Here is a 22,261-nt window from a genome sequence, read left to right as displayed (position 1 = left end):
TTATGCATGTGGTATTTTGCGGGGGGGAGACTCCCAAGGATACAAAGATGTGTAAGATGATATTTGCCCTCAAGAAACATGGAGTCTAGTAGAGAAGATCAACTATGCATACAAAACACATATAAGTAGAAAGTGACATGTCTTGAGAGAGGTGCAGGTAACTGTGCTGTGAACATTCAGAGGCAGGAGACACCACTGCGAAGTGGCTATATGATGAGAGCCAAGGAGCAGACAGCATTTGTGCTGGGCTGTGAAGGATGTGGAGAATGTGGATATGCTAAGAAGTAGGGAAAAGATATTCTGGGCACCCTCCCCACAGCCCTGAGACATGAGGGAGAAATGTCTGTAGATACTGAGCTCTTAGAAGACAGGGACTGGGTTTTGGTCAGTGCTTTTATTCCCAGCTTGGCACATGGATGGCACACAGTAAGTAATAGTGAATGAACGGGAGCTGTGAGTTTCCTGCAGAGGGGAAGCGAGATGTGGTCTCTCTATTACCCTGAGGCCCTTTTATTAGGCTCACATGCTTCTTACAGCCACTTTTCCAGGGGAAGAATGTGAAGAGGCAGATGGTTATGGGGCAAGGGCCATATCGTTGGCATGTTTGGTGCAGGACCAGCCAACTGGGAGCAGAGTGAACAGGGTCTCGTGAATGGGTAGAAGGGTTTTGTGAGTCTCCTTGTCTGGAACTGAGCTGAACAGCTGCAGGGGGAGGAAAGTACAGCACAGGAGCATGAAGCAATCTTGAGGACCGATGATGGACACTCCTCTGGCTGTTGTGGCATTTGTGCCTGTTCTTGGCTCTTCTTTTTCAATGGCCCACTCTTCCCCCGAGACATTTCTCTCCCAGCTGTGACCCACCTGGGAGTGGGAAACTGTGTGCACCACAGCAACAGACTGCCGAGGCCTGCAGCTGCTGCAAGGGAATGAAGCTGGCTCGCAGCACCATCCTCAGGCTGACTTCGAGGCCCTGCCCTTCCACAGGCCTGCCTAGGGCTGAACTTGTGCCAGGAGCTAGCGCTGAAGCAGACCACTCAGAGCAGTTGTCCCATGACCTGGGGAGTGTTAGGAGCTGGGACGGAGCTGTTACTTGAGGAAGGCAGAGCAGAGAAGATTGAAGGGAGAGTGGCTTGAGGACAGGGCAAAGCCTCCCAAGTCCTGTTTAGACGTCCTCTGGGACCCTCTGTTGCTCACAGAGGGTGCAGTCATCCTCAGAACAAGGAAGCTGGGGAGAGGTTAAGTGAGTACAACGAAGGAAGGAATGGGACACAACTGACTGTCTATTTTGTCCCTAGATGTGGGATGGTGCAGGACTTCTGGGGGCCACAATTGCTCCTTTTCCTGGAGATGTGACCCAAGGTGAGCTGTTACACCCTCTTCCTGGCAGCCTGTGCTCCCACCCCAGAATCCTGCGCTTCTCTGTCCTGCCTCTCCAGTTTGCTTCTACTCCACTGGCTGCAGGTAAGTGCCTGCTGGGTGTGTCAGGACTCCTGTGTAGCGAAGTGCCCCGGGAAGCCTTAATTACTCCAGACCTGGTGCAGCTCAGGGCCTGTGGGGGAGGCCTACATCAGCCTACTTCAGGGGCGTGGTGATCCATTGCAATTTACAACAGCTGGAAAGTCTTATGTTGCGACTTGAACTTTCCCTTCTGAGAGAGATGAATTTTTAGGTTTAGGTCAAAGAGCCAGTGGTGGCACTTAGACCAGTAATCTTTCCACTGCCTTGGCTGTCACTAAAGGTGCGCCATCTGCCTCCCGGTAAGGCTAACCTGCAGTTAAACCAGGACTTTCCTTCCTTCCCATTTCAGCCAGATTTCCCTGCCCATTTCCCTCAGTTTTCCAGCCCAGTTTTTCTGTCGCTGGACATATTTGACCAGAGCCTCTCACTCTCACGCCCTTGCTAGTCACTGACTTGTTTCCATGGCAGCAGGTCACACCAGAGCTGATACTTCTCCCCTTCCTCTGCCAGGTTTGCTCATTCCCAGGCAGACGCCCTGGAGAGCTGGCACACTTTAGGGGATTCTGTATCTGGGCTTGAGGACCAAGAATACAAAAGCTGTTTTCCCAGTGGGTAGGGAGGCAAGTTGGCAAAGGCTGCCCAGTGGGATTCCCTGGCCTGGGTCGTGACACCACCCCCCAGCCCCCAGCACCCCTGATGGCAGATCAGTGAGCCTGGGAGGTAGAGCTGCGGAGGCAGGTGTGGCAGGGAGGGTCACCCAGAGCAAGCCCAGGCTAGCGCAAGACCCCACGTGCCAGCCTGACTCAGGCCGGACATAACCGTGGTGGCAGACGACAGGTTGGGTGAAGGAAGCTGCCCCTCCCTGGAGGCTGGGGCAAGGAGAAGGAGCTGATTATATGCACCCCATGTAATTGATCTTCATGCGGCCTGGGAAGGCGTGGAGCTGGGCAGCTGTGCCCAGGACAGCAGCCACCTGCCTCTGTGGGCCGCGCTCTGCTGTGCAGCTCACCTCTTGGTTTGGTGGACTGACTCCAAGGCCTCTGACTTTCTGGCAGCTTCCACCCTCACTGGTGGCTCAGCTAGATGCCTCCTCCAGCCCTGTCCCCAGTCTGATTGTCTCCATGTCCTAAATGTTCCCGTGCTAGGCTGAGCTCTGCCTCATCAGAATGTCCACACTCCTGCCGACCTCGAGCTTTTATTTTCTACACAGAAATGGGAAACTGGGAGAGGAGGGCTGAGTGCCATGGGGATAGAGTAAGTGGTTTAGGGGCAACAAATGGAATTATCTGAGGATTGGTGGGATGACTGAGCTGGTAAGCAGAGACCCCCCTGCGCCAACCCCAGTACTGCTGGGTGTCCTGTATGGCAGGTGGGGCTGGATGGAGCAAGGCCTACTGGGTCTCCCTGCAGCCAGATATGCCGCAGGCGGTCCCTGCTGCCCCCAGCACCACCCTGTGCTGGCCTCTCCCTCAGCCCCGCTCTGTCATCTCTTCCATCTCTCCCTCCACCCCTGGCCCACCCACACCTGAACTGCTTAGAAGTGCCGGTCTTGGCCTGCATGCTGCAGGACTGGTGCAGATACTTGATTCCTCTCCTCTTACTGAGGAAAAAGGACTCTGAAAAGAGGGGAAGTTAGGGCAAGAAGACCGAACTACGTGAGGGCTAAGATGCTGGGGATCTTCAGGGGAGATGCTGAAGAGACACTGCCAGAGAAGGACTCAGGGTACCAGTCAGCCCTAAGGGCCTGCTGGTCCCGGGCATGGGTTGTGGGGCCAGGTGAGGTGGGTCCAGTGGAGAATTCTGGTTCTGATTGGACCCTGTCTGACAGCCTGAGGGCCTGTGAAGGATCCATTTGACAGGAAGGCAGGGATAAAACCAAACCTACTCCTGTTTCTTATAGTTCATGTCTTTGAGCCTTGAGCTGCAAACTAGCCTCTCCTGCTGACTTTCCAATTTCCTGTGTTCTCCGACACCCGGGTGTAAACCTCAGGGTGATAACCCGCACTTTCCACGTTTACTCAGTTATTAGATTCTGAAGGTCCTTCATAAAACAGTTGCCTTTTATTCCCACTTCCTCCACCTAGCCCAAGTCCCTGCTCCCATGCCTAGACTACTGTAATAGCCTCCTAGCTGTGATGCCCTTTGGTCTGTCCAGGGCATCATGACTAGATTAATCCTGCAGAAGAATTGTTACCACCATGTTTATTGCCTTCCGTGGTGCTCTCTGTTGCTAGCCAGGAACAGTACAGCCTCTCTGTTCTTTAGCTCAGGACCTTTCCCAGTTTGGCACACAGCCTACCTACCTTTCTGGCTTTATCTTCCAGAACGTCCTAGCATGCACCTTTGACTCAAATCAAACTAGATTACTCAGTGTTTCTTGAAAGCACTTTCTCTTCCTCTTAACCTTTGCTCCTGCTTTTCTCTCTATCTGGAAGGGTCCTCTCTCACATTCATTTACTCATTTTAAAATATTTATTGAGCACCTTCTTTGTATTTTGAACATCTTCAGACTTACAGAAAAGTTGAAAGAGTAGTACAATGAACATGTATCTAGATTCACCAGTTGTTAACCTTTTGCCACATTTCTTTCTCTTTTTCCCTAGATCCACTAAAAATAAGTTGCAGGCATTAAGACACTTCACCCCTAAATATTTTGGCCCATATCTCCTAAAAATGAGGACATTTTCTCACGTAACCACAATATCCTTTTTAAAAATTTGTGGTAAAATATACATAACGTGAAATTTACTATTTTAACCATTTTAAGTATACAGTTGCGTTGCATATAGCTGATTCACTTTGTTATACAGCAGAAACTTAACACAACATTGTAAAGCAATTATACTCCGATAAAGATGTTAAAAAAAAAAACATGTATACAACTGTGGCATTAAGTACATTCACAGTGTTATGCAACCATCACCACTATCCACTTCCAGAACTTTTTCATCATCCTGAAAAGAAACTGTACCCAGTAAATATCCCATCCTCCCCTGGTAACCTCTGTTCTACTTTCTGTCTCTATGAAGTTGCCTGTTCTAGGTAGTTCATGTAAGTGGAATCATGCAATATTTGTCCTTTTGTGTCTGGCTTATTTCATTTAGCATAATGTCTTCAAGGTTCACCCATGTTGTAGCATTGTCAGAATTTCATTCCTTTTAAAGGTTGAATAATATTCTGTTGTATGTATATATCACATTTTGTTTAGCTACTCATCTGTTGATGGACACTTGGGTTGTTTCCACCTTTTGGCTGTTGTGAACAATGCTTCTAGGAGCACGGGTGTGCAAGTATCTGTTTGAGTCCCTGCTTTCAATTCTTTCAGGTATATACCTAGAAGTGGAATTGCTTGGTCATATGCTAAGTCTATGTTTAACTTTATGAGGAACTGGCAAACTATTTTCCATGGCGACCAAGAAATTTCACAGTGCAGTATTATTATCTAGACTAATTAGACCATAATTACATTTCTCTACATATCCCTAAAATCTAGACTAGTCCTCTTGCCTTTTTGTTTTTCATGACATTGATACTTTTGAAGAATCCAAGCTAGTTTTCTGGTAAAATATCTCAGTTGGAATTTCTTTGAATGTTTCCTCACAATTAGATTCAGGTTAAACCTTTTTGCAAGAATACTACATAAGGGACACGCTCTCTCTTGCGTTGTTTCAATCATTTAATATTGCTTTATCTCATTAGTGTTGATGCTGAACCACTAAGACACCTTACATATAGGGGTACAATGATAGGAAGAAAAGGGGGATAGAAGATAATGGAATCACACCTTTAAATTGCTGACAAAGGGAGAGTTTCAGTCCAGAATTCTATAGCCAATGAAAATATCCTTCAAATTGAAAGAGAAATAAAGACTTTTTCAGAAAAATGAAAGATAAGAGAATTTATTGCCAGCAGACTTGCACTGTGAGAAATGCTAAATGAAGTTATTTAGGCTGAAAGGAAATTTGGAAACTTGGATCTATAGGAAGGAAGAGCCACAGAATTGATAATTCTGGGTAATTATAAAAGCATGGCTTTTTTCTTCTCTTAATTTCCATAAAAGACAAATGACTGTTTACAGCGAAAGTAATATAATTGTAAGATGCAGTTTATGACATACGTAGGAATAAAATATATGATAATAGTACAAAATATGGGAGAGTAGATTATATTATAGTTTTTTCTTTTGTGAAATGTGGAGTTCAATTACACTGTGAGAAATTAGTGATACATATTTATAATTTCTAGAGCATTAAAAATAATAAAAAGATATAGCTAAAATGCAAAGAGATGAAACAAAGTATAATATTAATTATATTAAATATTGAATTGTAATGTGTGACAATTATATCTATATTAATAATTAATACTATTACATTTATAATATTAATATAAATATATTCAGTTCCTCAAAAGAAGTCAGGAAAAGAACTGAGGAACAAAAGAACATATAGGGCAGACCTTCCCTGGTGGCACAGTGGTTAAGAATCCGCCTGCCAATGCAGGACACATGGATTCGATCCCTGGTCTGGGAAGATCCCACATGCCGTGGAGCAACTAAGCCCGTGCTCCACAACTACTGAGCCTATGCTCTACAGCCCACGAGCCACAACTACTGAGCCCGCGTGCCACAACTACTGAAGCCCACGCGCCTAGAGCCTGTGCTCCGCAATGAGAGAAGCCACTGCAATGAGAAGCCCGCGCACCGCAACAAAGAGTAGCCCCCACTCGCGGCAACTAGAGAAAGCCCGCGTGCAGCAACAAAGAACCAATGCAGCCAAAAGTAAATAAATAAATTAATTTAAAAAATATAATAATAAAGAACATATGGGGCAAATAGAAAACAAATAGCAAGATGATAGACTTTGTTATGGGTTGAATTGTGTCCCCCACCAAAGCATATATTGAAATCCTGCACCTCTGAATGTGACTTATTTGGAGACAGGTCTTGTTTTTTTTGTCTTTAAAATTTTATTTTATTTTATTTTTTTGGAGATAGAATCTTTGTTGTTGTTTTTTTTTTTTTAGCTTCATTAAAGATAAGCTCCTTTATTTCATACAGATATACAGATACATATACATATAGATAGATATATAATCTTTTTTCTGATTTTATTTTCTTTTTATTGACGTATAGTTGATTTACAATGTTGTGCCAATCTCTGCTGTTATAACAATTTTTTTAATACTAATTACATCTTTATTTTAATAAACGCTGTCCTTGGTTATTATATCCTACTTTTCCAAGGAGATAGAGTCTTTACAGAAGTATTATGTTAAAATGAGGTCATTAGGGTAGACCCTAATCCAATATAACTGGTGTCCTTATAAGAAGAGGAAATTGGGACACAGACGTGTACAGAGAGAAAATGATGTGAAGGCACAGGGAGAAGATGGTTGTCTGCAAGCCAAAGATTGAGGCCTGGAATGGATCCTTTCCTCATAGCCCTCAGAAGGAACCAACCCTGCCAACACCATAATCTCAGACTTCTTCCTTCCAGAACTATGAGTAAATAAATTTCTGTTGTTTAAGCCACCCAGTCCATGGTACTTTGTTATGGCAGCCCTTGTAAACTAACACAGACTTAAACCCAACTGTATTAATAATTCCATTAAATAGAAATGCTCCAATTAAAAAACAGAGCTGGTCAGAATAAAAAGTCAAAACCCAACTGTAGTTGACCCTTGGACAATGCAGGGGTAAGGGGCACCAACCTTCCCTGCAGTGGAAAATGTGAGTATAACTTTACAGCTGGCCCTCCCTATCCACAGTTCTGCATCAACGGATTCAACCAACTGATGATCGTTTAGTACTGTAGTACATATTTATTGAAAAAAAATCCGTGTATAAATGGACCTGCAGTTCAAACCTGTGTTGTTCAACCTGTATATATCTAAAAGAGGTATAATTTTAACATATAGACACAATGTAAAAGGATGAAAAAAGATATTCTATGCACATAGAAAGCTGGTATGGCTATATTAATATTGGACAAAGAAATGTCACGACAAGGAGAATTAGCAGAGAAAAAGAGAGACATTTCATAATCAAAAAAGGGTCGATTGAGGAAGGAAGATATAATCCTAAATGTATATGCACCCAATAACAGAGCTACAGAAAATGAAATAAAAGCTGACAGAACTGACAAACCTCTTAGATACCCTCATCCACCAGAGGGCAGACAGCAGAAGCAAGAAGAACTACAATTCTGCAGCCTGTGGAAGGAAAACCACATTCACAGAAAGACAGACAAAATGAAAAGGCAGAGGACTTTGTACCAGATGAAGGAACAAGATAAAACCCCAGAAAAACAACTAAATGAAGTAGAGATAGGCAACCTTCCAGAAAAAGAATTCAGAATAATGATAGTGAAGATGATCCAGGACCTCGGAAAAAGAATGGAGGCAAAGATCGAGAAGATGCAAGAAATGTTTAACAAAGACCTAGAAGAATTAAAGAACAAACACCTGAAGAATCAAAGAACAAACAAACAGAGATGAACAATACAATAACTGAGATGAAATGAAAAATACACTAGAAGGAATCAATAGCAGAATAACTGAGGCAGAAGAATGGATAAGTGACCTGGAAGACAGAATGGTGGAATTCACTGCTGTGGAACAGAATAAAGAAAAAAGAATGAAAAGAATGAAGACAGCCTAAGAGACCTCTGGGACAACATTAAATGCAACAACATTCACATTATAGGGGTCCCAGAAGGAGAAGAGAGACAGAAAGCACCCGAGAAAATATTTGAAGAGATTATAGTCGAAAATTTCCCGAACGTGGGAAAGGAAATAGCCACCCAAGTCCAGGAAGAGCAGAGAGTCCCAGGCAGGATAAACCCAAGGAGAAACATGCCAAGACACATAGTAATCAAACTGACAAAAATTAAAGACAAAGAAAAATTATTGAAAGCAACAAGGGAAAAATGACAAATAACATACAAGGGAACTCCCATAAGGTTAACAGCTGATTTCTCAGCAGAAACTCTACAAGCCAGAAGGGAGTGGCATGATATAATTAAAGTGATGAAAGGGAAGAAACTACAACCAAGATTACTGTACCCGGCAAGGATCTCATTCAGATTCGATGGAGAAATCAAAAGCTTTACAGACAATCAGGGCTTCCCTGGTGGTGCAGTGGTTGAGAGTCCACCTGCCGATGCAGGGGACATGGGTTCGTGCCCTCGTCCGGGAGTATCCCACATGCTGCAGAGTGTCTGGGCCCACGAACCATGGCCGCTGAGCCTGCGTGTCCGGAGCCTGTGCTCCACAATGGGAGAGAGGCCACAACAGTGAGAGGCCCGCGTACCGCAAAAAAAAAAAAAAAAGAAGAAGAAGAAGAAAAAGACCTACAAAAACAAACCCATAACAATTAAGATAAAGGTAATAGGAACATATATATCGATAATTTCCTTAAACGTGAATGGATTAAATACTCCAACCAAAAGACACAGTCTCGCTGAATGGATACAAAAACAAGACCCATGTATATGCTGTCTACCAGAGACCCACTTCAGACCTAGGGACACATACAGACTGAAAGTGAGGGGATGGAAAAAGATATTCTGTGCAAAAGGTAATCAAAAGAAAACTGGAGTAACAATACTCATATCAGATAAAATAGACTTTAAAATAAAGAATGTTACAAGAGACAAGGAAGGACACTACATAATAAACAAGGGATCAATCCAAGAAGAAGATATAACATTATAAATATATATGCACCCAACATAGGAACACCTCAATACATAAGGCAACTGCTAACAGCTATAAAAGAGGAAATCGACAGTAACACAATAATACTGGGGGACGTCAACACCTCCTTACACCAATGGACAGATCATCCAGGCAGAAAATTAATAAGGAAACACAAGCTTTAAATGACACAATAGACCAGATAGATTTAATTGCTATTTATAAGACATTCCATCCAAAAACAGAAGATTACACTTTCTTCTCAAGTGCACACAGAACATTCTCCAGGATAGATCACATCCTGGGTCACAAATCAAGCCTCAGTAAATTTAAGAAAATTGAAATCATATCAAGCATCTTTTCCAACCACAACACCATGAGATTAGAAATCAATTACAGGGAAAAAAAACGTAAAAAACATAAACACATGGAGGCTAAACAATACGTTACTAAATAACCAAGAGATCACTGAAGAAATCAAAGAGGAAATCAAAAAATACCTAGAGACAAATGACAACAAAAACACGATGATCCAAAACCTATGGGATGCAGCAAAAGCTGTTCTAAGAGGGAAGTTTATAGCAATACAAGCCTACCTCAAGAAACAAGAAAAATCTCAAATAAACAATCTAACATTACACCTAAAGGAACTAGAGAAAGAAGAACAAAAAAACCCCCAAAGTTAGTAGAAGGAAAGAAATCATAAAGATCAGAGCAGAAATAAATGAAATAGAAACAAAGAAAACAATAGCAAAGATCAATGAAACTAAAAGATGGTTCTTTGAGAAGATAAACAAAATTGATAAACCTTTAGCCAGACTCATCAAGAAGAAGAGGGAGAGGGCTCAAATCAATAAAATTAGAAATGGAAAAGGAGAAGTTACAATGGACACCACAGAAATACAAAGCATCCTAAGAGACTACTACAAGCAACTCTATGCCAATAAAATGGACAACCTGGAAGAAATGGACAAATTCTTAGAAAGGTATAACCTTCCAAGACTGAACCAGGAAGAAATAGAAAATATGAACAGACCAATCACAAGTAATGAAATTGAAACTGTGATTAAAAATCTTCCAACAAACAAAAGTCCAGGACCAGATGGCTTCACAGGTGAATTCTATCAAACATTTAGAGAAGAGCTAACACCCATCCTTCTCAAACTCTTCCAAAAAATTGCAGAGGAAGGAACACTCCAAACTCATTCTATGAAGCCACCATCACCCTGATACCAAAACAAGACAAAGGTAGTACAAAAAAAGAAAATTACAGACCAATATCACTGATGAATATAGATGCACAAATCCTCAACAAAATACTAGCAAACAGAATCCAAAAACACATTAAAAGGATCATACACCACAATCAAGTGGGATTTATCCCAGGGATGCAAGGATTCTTCAATATATGCAAATCAATCAGTGTGATACACCATATTAACAAATTGAAGAATAAAAACGATACCATCATCTCCATAGATGCAGAGAAAGCTTTTGACAAAATTCAACACCCATTTATGATAAAAATCTCTCCAGAGAGTGAGCATAGAGGGAACTTACCTCAACATAATAAAGGCCATATGTGACAAACCCACAGCAAACATCATTCTCAATGGTGAAAAACTGAAAGCATTTCCTCTAAGATCAGGAATAGGGCAAGGATGTCCACTCTCGCCACTATTATTCAACTTGGTTTTGGAAGTCCTAGCCACGGCAATCAGAAAAGAAAAAGAAATAAAAGGAATACAAATTGCAAAAGAAGAAGTAAAACTGTCACCGTTTGCAGATGACATGATACTATACCTAGAGAATCCTAAAGATGCCACCAGAAAAACTACTAGAACTAATCAATGAATCTGGTAAAGTTGCAGGATACAAAATTAATGCATAGAAATCTCTATCATTCCTATATACTAACAACGAAAGATCGGAAAGAGAAATTAAGGAAACAATCCCATTCACCCTTGCAACAAAAAGAATAAAATACCTAGGAATAAACCTACCTAAGGAGGCAAAAGACCTGTACTCAGAAAACTATAAGACACTGATGAAAGAAATCAAAGATGACACAAACAGATGGAGAGATATACCATGTTCTTGGATTGGAAGAATCAATATTGTGAAAATGACTATACTACCCAAAGCAATCTACAGATTCAGTGCAACCCCTATCAAATTACCAGTGGCATTTTTTACAGAACTAGAACAAAAAATCTTAAAATTTGTATGGAGACACAAAAGACCCCGAATAGCCAAAGCAGTCTTGAGGGGAAAAAAAGGAGCTGAAGGAATCAGACTCCCTGACTTCAGACTATACTACGAAGTACAGTAATCAAGACAATATGGTACTGGCACAAAAACAGAAATATAGATCAATGGAACAGGATAGAAAGCCCAGAGATAAACCCATGCACCTATGGTCAACTAATCTATGACAAAGGAGGCAAGGGTATACAATGGAGAAAAGACAGTCTCTTCAATAAGTGGTGCTGGGAAAACTGGGCAGCTACATGTAAAAGAATGAAATTAGAACACTCCCTAACATCATACACAAAAATAAACTCAAAATGGATTAGAGACCTAAATGTAAAACCAGACACTATAAAACACTTAGAGGAAAACATAGGAAGAACACTCCTTGACATAAATCACAGCAAGATCTTTTTAGATCCACCTCCTAGAGAAAAGGAAATAAAAACAAAAATAAACAAATGGGACCTAATGAAACTTCAAAGCATTTGCAAAGCAAAGGAAACCACAAACAAGACGAAAAGACAACAGTCAGAATGGGAGAAAATATTTGCAAACGGATCAACGGACAAAGAATTAATCTCCAAAATATATAAACAGCTCATGCAGCTCAATATTAAAAAAATAAACAATCCAATCAAAAAATGGGCAGAAGGGCTTTCCGGGTGGTGCAGTGGTTAGGAATCCACCTGCCAATGCCGGGGACACGGGTTCAAGCCCTGGTCCAGGAAGATCCCTCATGCCGTGGAGTAACTAAGCCCGTGCGCCACAACTACCAAGCCTGCATGCCACAACTACTGAAGCCTGCGTGCCTAGAGCCCGTGCTCCACAACAAGAGAAGCCACCGCAATGAGAAGCCTGTGCACCGCAACAAAGAGTAGCCCCCGCTCACCACAACTAGAGAAAGCCCTCACACAGCAACGAAGACCCAACGCAGCCAAAAATAATAAATAAATAAATAAATTTACTAAAAAAAAAAAAAAAATGGGCAGAAGACCTAAATAGACATTTCTCCAAAGAAGACATACAGATGGCCAAGAAGCACATGAAAAGCTGCTCAACATCATTAATTATTAGAGAAATGCAAATCAAAACTACAATGAGGTATCACCTCACACAGATTAGAATAGACATCATCAGAAAATCTACAAACAACAAATGCTGGAGAGGGTGTGGAGAAAAGGGAACCCTCTTGCATTGTTGGTGGGAATGTAAATTGATACAGCCACTATGGAGAACAGTATGGAGGTTCCTTAAAAAACTAAAAATAGAATTACCATATGACCCAGCAATCCCACTACTGGGCATATACCCAGATAAAACCATAATTCAAAAAGACACATGCACCCCAATGTTCATTTCAGCACTGTTTACAATAGCCAGGTCATGGAAGCAACCTAAATGCCCATCGACAGATGAATGGATAAAGAAGATGTGGTACATACATACAATGGAGTATTGCTCAGCCATAAAAAGGAACGAAATTGGGTCATTTGTAGAGACGTGGGTAGATCTAGAGACTGTCATACAGAGTGAGGTAAGTCAGAAAGAGAAAAACAAATATCGTATATTAACGCATATATGTGGAACCTAGAAAATGGTACAGATGAACCGGTTTGCAGGGCAGAAATAGAGACACAGATGTAGAGAACAAACGTATGGACACCAAGGGGGGAAAGCGGCAGGGGGTGGGGGATGGTGGGATGAATTTGGAGATTGGGATTGACATGTATACACTGATGTGTATAAAATGGATGACTAATAAGAACCTGCTGTATAAAAAATAAATAAAATACAATAAAAAGCTGACAGAACTAAAGGGAAAAAACAGACAAATGCACACTTACAGTCAGAGATTTGAAAACTCCTCTACTGATAATTGGTAGAATATCTAGGCAAAAAAGTGATAAGATTTAGAAAATCAGAAGAATACAATCAACCAACTTGATATAATTGACATTAAAAAACTCCACCCCATAATTGCAGAACTTTTTTTTTTCAAGTACACATGTAATATTCACTAAGCTAGATTATATCCTGGGCCATAAGATAAATCTCAATAAATTTCAAAAGATTAAAATCTCATAGAATATGCTCTCTAATCACCATGGAATTAAATTAGAAAAAATATATATCTGGAAAATCCACAGATGGTTAGATATTAAAGAATGTATTTCTATATAACTAATGAGTCAAAGAAGAAAACAAATGAAATTAGAAAATATATCTTAAGCTGAACAACAATGAAAGCACAGAATATCAAAATTTGTGTAGTGCAGCTAAAGAAGTACTTAGAGAGGGACTTCCCTGGTGGCACAGAGGTTAAGAATCTGCCTGCCGGGCTTCCCTGGTGGCGCAGTGGTTGAGTGTCTGCCTGCCGATGCAGGGGACACGGGTTCGTGCCCCGGTCTGGGAAGATCACACATGCCGTGGAGCGGCTGGGCCCGTGAGCCATGGTCGCTGAGCCTGTGCGTCCGGAGCCTGTGCTCTGCAACGGAAGAGGCCACAACAGTGAGAGGCCCGCATACCGCAAAAAAAAAAAAAAAAAAAGAATCCACCTGCCAATGCAGGGGACACGGGTTCGAGCCCTGGTCTGGGAAGATCCCACATGCCATGGAGCAGCTAAGCCCGTGCGCCACAACTACTTAGCCTGTGCTCTAGAGCCCCTGTGCCACAACTACTGAAGCCCGCGTGCCTAGAGCCCATGCTCTGCAACAAGAGAAGACAACGCAATGAGAAGCCCGCACACCGCAATGAAGAGTAGCCCCTGCTCTCCGCAGCTAGAGAAAGCCCGCGCACAGCAACAAAGACCCAACACAGCCAAAAATAAATAAATAAAAATTTTAAAAAGTACTTAGAGGAAAATATAACTTTAAATGCCTATATCAGAAAAAAAAGACAAAGGTTTAAAATCAATATTCTACATTTCTACCTTAAGAAGCCAGAAAAAGGGACTTCCCTGGTGGTACAGTGGTTAAGAATCCACCTACTAAAGCAGGGGACATGGGTTCGAGCCCTGGTCCAGGAAGTTCCCACATGCTGCGGAGCAACTAAGCCCGTGCGCCACAACTACTGAGCCTGCGCTCTACAGCCTGCGAGCCACAACTACTGAGCCTGCGAGCCACAACTACTGAAGTCTGCGCGCCTAGAGCCCGTGCTCCACAACAAGAGCAGCCACTGCAATGAGAAGCCCGCACACTGCAATGAAGAGTAGCCCCTGCTTGCCACAACTAGAGAAAGTTCGCATGCAGCAACGAAGACCCAACGCAGCCAAAATAGATATATTTTTTTTAAAAAGCGCCAGAAAAAGTTTGGTGGTGTCTCAAAAAGTTAAACAGAATTACCATATGATCCATCAATCCTACTCCTAAATATATACCCCACATATGTTCATATAAAAAGTTGTACATGGATGTTCATAGCAACGTTAGTCATATAGCCAAAAAGTAGAAACAACTCAAATGTCCACCAACTAATGAATGGATAAACAAGATATGATATATCCACACAATGGAATACTATTCAGCCATAAAAAGGAATGAAGTAATTACAGCATGTATGATTCTTGAAAACCTTATGCTAAATGAAAGAAGCCAGACACAAAAGTCCACATATTGTGTGATTCCATTTACATGAAATATTCAGAATAGGCAAATCCATGGAGACAGAGAGTAGACTAGTGGTTGGCGGGGAGAACTGGGACTGACTGATAATAGGGTAATGGGAAAGTTCTGGAATTAGATGGTGGCAGTGATTGCACAACATAGTGAATATACTAAAAACCATTGAATTGTACACTTTTAAGTGGTGGATTTTATGTTATGTGAATACTATCTCAACAATAAATTAGTAAAAGACCAAGTTAAACCCAAAGGAAGGAAGAGATAGTGAAGAGCAGAAATTAATGCTCTTCACTAATGCTTTTGTATAGAAAATATACAAAGAACAGAGAAAGTTAGCAAAGCCAAAAGTTGGTTCTTTGAAAATATTAATAAATTGATAAACCCCTAGTAAGACTGATTAAGGAAAAGAAGAAGGAAGATACAAATTACCAATTATCAGGGGCAAAAGGGTGAAAATTAATTCAAAATAGATCTTAGACCTAAAGTAAAAACTAAAACAATAAAACATCTAGAAAAAAGCATAGGAGAAGATATTTATTACTTTGGGGTAAGTAAATATTTCTTAGGATATAAAAAGCACTAATCATAAAAGAAAAAATGGATAAATCAAATTTCATCAAATTAAAAACTTTGGTTCAAAAAAAAAAAAAACTTTGGTTCTTCAAACAACGCTATTAAGAAAATGAAAAAGCAAGCTACAAACTGGGAGAAAATATTCACAATACATATATTTAACAAAAGTCATGTATCCAGAATATATAAACAACTTTTACCACTCAATAATAAGAAGCCAAATAACCTGATGTTAAAATGGACAAAATATTTGAAAAGACACTTCACCAAAGGAAATATACAAATGGCAAATAAATCCATGAAAGATGCTCAACATTAGGAAAATGCAAATTAAAACCACAGTGGATGGCTAGTGGGAAGCTGCTGCATAGCACCAGGGAGATCAGCTCGGTGCTTTGTGATGACCTAGAGGGATGAGATTGGGAGGGTGGGAGGGAGGCTCAAGAGAGAGGGGATATAGGGATATATGTATACATATAGCTGATTCACTTTGTTGTACAGCAGAAACTAACACAATATTGTAAAGCATTTATACTCCAATAAAGATGTGGAAAAAAAACCCCACAATGACGTACCACTTTACACTCATTAAACGGTTAGAATTCAAAAGACTAACAATAACAAGTGCTGGTAGGATATGGGGCAACAAAAACTTTCATGCATTGCTGATGGAAATGTAAAAGGGTAGAACCACTTTGATGATAGCATAGTTGTCAATCCTCAATAAAATGATCTTTAAATAATCAAAAAAAAGAAAAAGTAGAACCACTTTGGAAAACAGATTAGCAGTTTCTTGTAAAATTGAATGTATATTATGTTACACCTTCCAGCAATTCGACTCCCTGGCATCTACACAAGAGAAATGAAACTAAATGCCTACACAAAGACTTGTACCTAAATATTCATAACAGCTTGATTCATTAGAGTCCAAAACTAGAAATAACCCAGATGTTCATCCATTGATAAATGGATAACTACATTTTAGTATATTCATACAATGGAATATTACTCAGCAACAAAGATGAGTGAAGTGCTGATATACAACATGAATGGATCTCACAGACACTGTACTGAGTGAAATAAGTCAGATGTGCTGAATGGTGGCATTTGTATGAGTTCTAGAACAGGCAAAACAAATCTTTGATTATAGGAATCAAATTGCCTAGGATGGGAGAGGAGGGAGAGATTGGATGCAAAGGAGAGTGAGGGAACTTTCTGGGCTGATGGAAATGTTCTAGATCTTAATTGGGTTGGTAGTTACACTGGTGTATAACTATTATTTTGGTGGCATGGCCAGAATAAATAAATAAAATAAGATCTGTAGTTTTATTGTAGATAAATGATACTTCAAAAAGTTAATTTAAAAAGAAATCAGCATACTGATACCTCTAATTCAAATCCAGCACTTCAGGACTCTTCCTCACCTTCCCCCATTCCTTTTTTTTTTGGCCCCTCCTCGCGGCTTGTGGGATCTTAGTTCCCTGACCAGGGATCGAACCCGTGTCCCCTGCAGTGGAAGCGTGGGGTCCTAACCACTGGACCGCCAGGGAATTCCCCCCCATTCCATATTTTATCTCCCTTTTTTCACAGTGCAATCTCTGGTTCCCAACATTTATATGTTTATTCATTATTTTCTATTTTTAATACAAAAACAGCAAAACAGTTTTAGAATTAGTACACCAATACCATTATCAACAACAAACCTACTAAGTAAAGTTCAAGTTTTTTCGTGTGTGTGGTTCTTTTGTTCTTACGAAGTCCATGAACTGTGTTCAAAAGTTACTTGAATCCTTATATTCTTTTTCTGTGAGGTTATATTATTAATTTGACATACAGTTGGGTTGATTTGTTACCGTTTATATTCAATTTTAGGATTTTTGAAAATCTCTTTCGATATACTTTTGAATATGTAAAATGTTTATGTGGTTCAAGAGCCGAAACTATATGAGAAAATATACTTAGAGAAATATCCTTCCTATCCTGTCTCATCCACTCCGTTCTTACCTACCCCCAACAGTAACCGTTTTATTCGTTTCTAGTTTATTCTTCCCAGTGTTCCCTTTTTGGAATATATATCTCATTTCCCCTTCTTTCTTACACAAAGGTAGTATACTACATACTTAACAATTTGTCCTGGTAATCACTCCATATCAGCTAATGGAAATCTTCCTCATTTTTAAAAATGGCTACACAGTATTCCCTTGGGCGGGTTTATTTAATCCGTGGACAAGAATTTAGGGTGTTTCCAATATTCTGCTTTTACAAATAATGCCACAGTGAATACACTTATGCATATGTTGTTTTATGTTTGTGGAAGTAAATTTTCAGGGTAAATTCCTAGCAGTGGGATTGCTGGGTCAAAAGTAAATGCTGTCATCTTATCAGTGTCACCAATTCCTCTCCATAGAGGCTGTGCCATTCTGTACTCCTGCATGTTTCCCCCAAGCCTTGCCAACAGAGTGTACTGTCCAAATGTTTTAGCATTTGCCAGTCTTATTTGGAGTGAAGTTGTGCAACTTTTCATGTATTTAAGGGTAGACTGGAAAAACTTTAAGGTTTGCGACCCAAGCCATATATTCCACATACTACTCACAGTAACAGATGCCCCATCTGCATTTGTTAGATGAATAAATGAATGAACTGGTTGGACTTTTATACTGGACTCATCATGTTTGCACTCTTGTGAAACCTGTCCCTGTGACAAGTTGACTCTTGTCCCAGTGTAGGGCAGTGCCAGGGGCCTGGCAGAGGTCTAGTAAAAGAGGAGATGGGCCTTCTAGAGGGAATGAGTCCTGGACTTTCCCACTGCCAGGATTCCACCATACAGACAGGTAGAAGACCCTTTTCTCCCAGAGGAATATAGTAAAAAGAGTGCAGCATCATGAGTGCAGGGATATGCACAAAGCCATCGCGATGCATGATACAATAATCCAATACCCTAGTGGTATTGTTTCTATTATTTTTAATACTTGTTAGATAAGTGCATCAACATGGATGAGAGTTTTTTTCTTATTGATTGATTAAATAGGTAATATAGTTACATAGTTCAAAGTTCAAAAGTCTTATTCAATGAAAAATTTCCCCTCATTCCTATTTCCAAGCCACCAAGTTACCTTCCTCTCAAAGGCAACTGGTGGTATCAAGTTCTTGGGTGTCTTTTCAGAGATATTGTATGCATGAAACAAGTGAATACACACCTTTTAACCTAAGTTATAGCAGAGTGTGCACAGTGTTCTGGGAATCCTTTTTTACACTTAACTGTATATTTCACAGGTCATCCCATTCTGCACCAATACATAAAGAGCTTCCTCAAACTTTTTCACAGCACAGCATCCATCATTTACTACAACTTACGTTCTGGTTGCCTTACTGAGAGACATTTAGGCTATTTATAGTCTTTGCTATTACAAACAGTGCTATAATGTTATTTTATACATACAAGAGTATCTGTAGGATACATTTCTACATAGGAACTGAAAGGGATATGTGCATTTGTAATTTTGGTAAATAATGCCAAATTGGTGTCTTTGGGATTGTACCAGTTTACACGCCAGTATTGTGGGAGGTAATGTAGGATCCTGGGCGGCCATGCTCTTGAGAGCATGTAGAAAAGTTGGCTGGATTCTCCTCCACACTCTGGATAGGATGACTGTCTCCACTCTCATGTGAGAGGACCTCAGATAAACGCTCAGCAGGCTGGCCCAGTGGCGGCACAGGCTTCAAAATAGGAATGGAACAGGATCCTGCTTCTGAAGTTGACAGACAGCCTTGATGCCTTCCTTGACGAGAAGGCTCTAGGAAAAGATGGCTCCTGCCATCAAGGCCACACAACCCCCAGAAGTGACTTAGATGGAGATCAGATTTCACTGGAGTTTAGGCCTGACCTTCATAACTGGTACATAAATGGTTCTCACAGGCTGGACAGGACCAACCAATCAAACAGTAGGTGTGAGTGAAGTGGGAAGGTTCTTTCAGCTTTGAGTGCTTACTATGTAGCAATCCCTGTGCTAGTTACACTGGTGACAAGGATAAAATACCCTCCAGCAGTGGAGACAATGAAATGTATTGTTGCAGCAATGTGACATGCTATAATAAAATATAACCAGGTTATCACAGGATGCAGAGGAGGAGAGCTGCAAGGAGAGAACAGCATGCAATCCAGGTGGGACTCGCAGGACAGGAGCCATTGGAACCTCTTGGTGAAGTGAGGGAGGCTTCCACCCCATAGGAGGTCTCTAGGAAATGCCTCTTCCTTCAAGAGACAAAGGACTGAAGTAGGACTCAAGAATTACCAAGGACCTTGTCCACCTTGTGGAAGCCGCTACTCATCCTTAAATGCTGAGCTAAAGGGCCGTTTTCAGGAAGTCTGAGTTCCCTGAGTCCGTTTTACACCCGTCTTGTGGCAGTGTTTAAAATTCTCCTATACGTCTTTTCTGCCTCTCTCGTGCACTGCAGTAAGCTCCTGAAGCTTAGGGACCAGGGCTCTGATGTGCCTGTGCTGACTGGCACAAAGTTGTTTTCTAGATTAGGACTCAGGTGGATAGACTGGAGACCTACCTGCCGAGAAAACTAGCAATCATGTTGAGGATCCCCTAAGTCCTGGAGGTGGTGTTAACCCAAATTTGCTCAAGCTGGCATTGCTGTGGCTTCCATCTACTTCTAGAATTGTCTAATTCAGAAATGTCTTCCTTTCCCTGCATACTCGAGTTTCTTGGTAAATTAGCTCCCTAAGCCCTCACGCTATTAGTGAGTTTGTCAGAGTTTGAGGGTGGATAAGTGCTGCCACACCTGAGTCAATAAAGAATGAATCAGTGTGCCCCTCTTTGATGGGTGTGGCATGGTAGATACTACGACAGCTGAGATGCCAGCGAGAATTACAAAACGAGGACAGAGGGAAGCAGGAAATGTGGGGACCGAATTAGGGTGAGCCATCCTGTACCTTTCCACCTCCTCCTAATGAGATCTTCCTTGACGTCTCGGCACCATCACACCAGCCACTACCACTTGTGAAGCTCTCGGGAGCCTCCCGAACACTACGTCAACTCTCCTGCCACTCTGACACTCTCCCCTCTTCTTTGCTGGCCTTCTTCCACCTTCTTCTAGAGAGAATTTTCCCAAGTGCCATCTTTGGTCCTATCTTTGCACCCTCTCCCTGTCTCCCTCTCCTCTCTCAGAGAACTCGTCCATGGTCATGGGCTCAAATGTCAGCTCCTGGCAGGTGATTCCCCTCTGTCCCCTGGATTCCACACCCTTCTCTGACCTTGCTGCTGGACTTGACCTCTGGGTTTCCATTGCCTACTAGATGTTTCCATTTGGTTGTCCTGTCTTCATCTCAAACTAAACATGCATGAGATCAAGCCTGTCTTCCCCTCCCAGTTTCCATTTTGTTCTGCCCATGGCACCAGCATTCTCTCACCCACCCGAGCTCAAAACCTGAGTCATAGTGGCCGGCTCCTCCCCATATCCTTCCTTCCCAAACGCAGGTCTTGCCAGCTTCCTTTGCAGCCTCTCGTATAGCTAGCTCTTTGTCCTTTGCATTGTCTGCTAATCTAGGTCTCAGCACCCATGTTTTGAATATTTTATAGCTTCCTACTTGGCCCTCCTGCCTGCAGTTTCTTCCCCGTCTAGTCTGGTCAGACAGATCCTCCAGAATGATTATTTTTATCCTGTCCCTCTCCTGCTCAAAAACCTTCAGGCACTCTCATCACCACCGATGAGTCCAGACTCCTTTGTCTCAGGCTCAAGAACCTGTGTTTGTTCCGCCACCTCACTAGTGTTATGCCACATGACATGAGTGCAGGCTCTGGAGCGGGACTCTGGGATCAAATCCTGTTTATTCTCCTCAGTCACATGCTGTGTGATCCTGGGCAAGTACTTAACCTTTCTGTGCCTGAATTTCCTCTCTAAATTGCTTTATAAAATGTTTATAATAATTTCTAGGATTGCTGTGAGGATAAAAGGCACTTAGGACAGTGCTGGATACACAGCAAGCACCGAAACGCCAGCTTTGGGCTGCGCTGGTTTTGTAGAGCAAGTGCTGCAGTCTGCACACATCTCCCCTGGGCACACACACCCACCTCTCCTCACCGCCTTTGCTCAACCCAGTCCCTCAGTCTAGAATGTTTTCCTCTGTCTGCTGACTCTTACTCACCCTTCAAGGGCCGCTGACCTATTTCCTCCCAACACACGCTTGTTTGGTGCTTTCTGCAGTGCAGCTCAGCCTCGGCTGGGTGGTAGTGGGCGTGTCGCGGTATATGAAACCAGCCATAGGCCACACAGGACCACATCTTCCTGGGGTTCATTTTACTTGGTAAGTAAGTTCAGCCATTTTTACGTTACAGCAACTACCCCACACACATCATGGAGCAGAATGCAAAATTGGCCAAAGAGAAAACACACAACTACTAAGAATGTTCAGAGTGGCCCTGGTGGCGAGTGTGCATTCATTCTGCAGTGGAAAGTTCTGAGAAGCAGGGGCCTGGTGGGTTGAGAGGCCAGGCGTGATGAGGTAAGGCGGGGGCCATGCCGACGTGGCAGTCCTGTGCTCAGGGCCCTTGCAGTGAGGGTCCCTTTAACACTCTCTCCTTCCTGAGAACTCCATGTCTATACCTTCCTACTTGCCCCAAGGTAGCACTTGTAGTACTTTTTTTTTTTTTTTT

At 41.8% G+C, this 22,261-nt stretch overlaps 1 long non-coding RNA gene across 3 annotated transcripts in view; it reads left to right on the top strand.

Moving 5' to 3' along the window:
- The window catches only part of LOC137229907 (uncharacterized), a 47,937-nt gene that overhangs the window by 1,745 nt on the left and 23,931 nt on the right, over nt 1-22,261 (top strand). For 2 of the 3 annotated variants that reach the window (XR_010945904.1, XR_010945902.1), the window contains exon 2: nt 1,296-1,461. This is a non-coding gene — a long non-coding RNA (uncharacterized lncRNA). Of the gene's footprint in view, nt 1-1,295; nt 1,462-19,708; nt 22,111-22,261 lie in introns of all 3 variants that reach the window. The other variant, XR_010945903.1, reaches the window with a different exon arrangement.

Source organism: Pseudorca crassidens, chromosome 9 (genome assembly GCF_039906515.1).
Source record: "Pseudorca crassidens isolate mPseCra1 chromosome 9, mPseCra1.hap1, whole genome shotgun sequence".
Classification (NCBI taxonomy): Eukaryota; Metazoa; Chordata; class Mammalia; order Artiodactyla; family Delphinidae; genus Pseudorca; species Pseudorca crassidens.
Note: the sequence above shows the minus strand (reverse complement) of the source record. Positions and strands in the feature narration are given on the sequence as shown.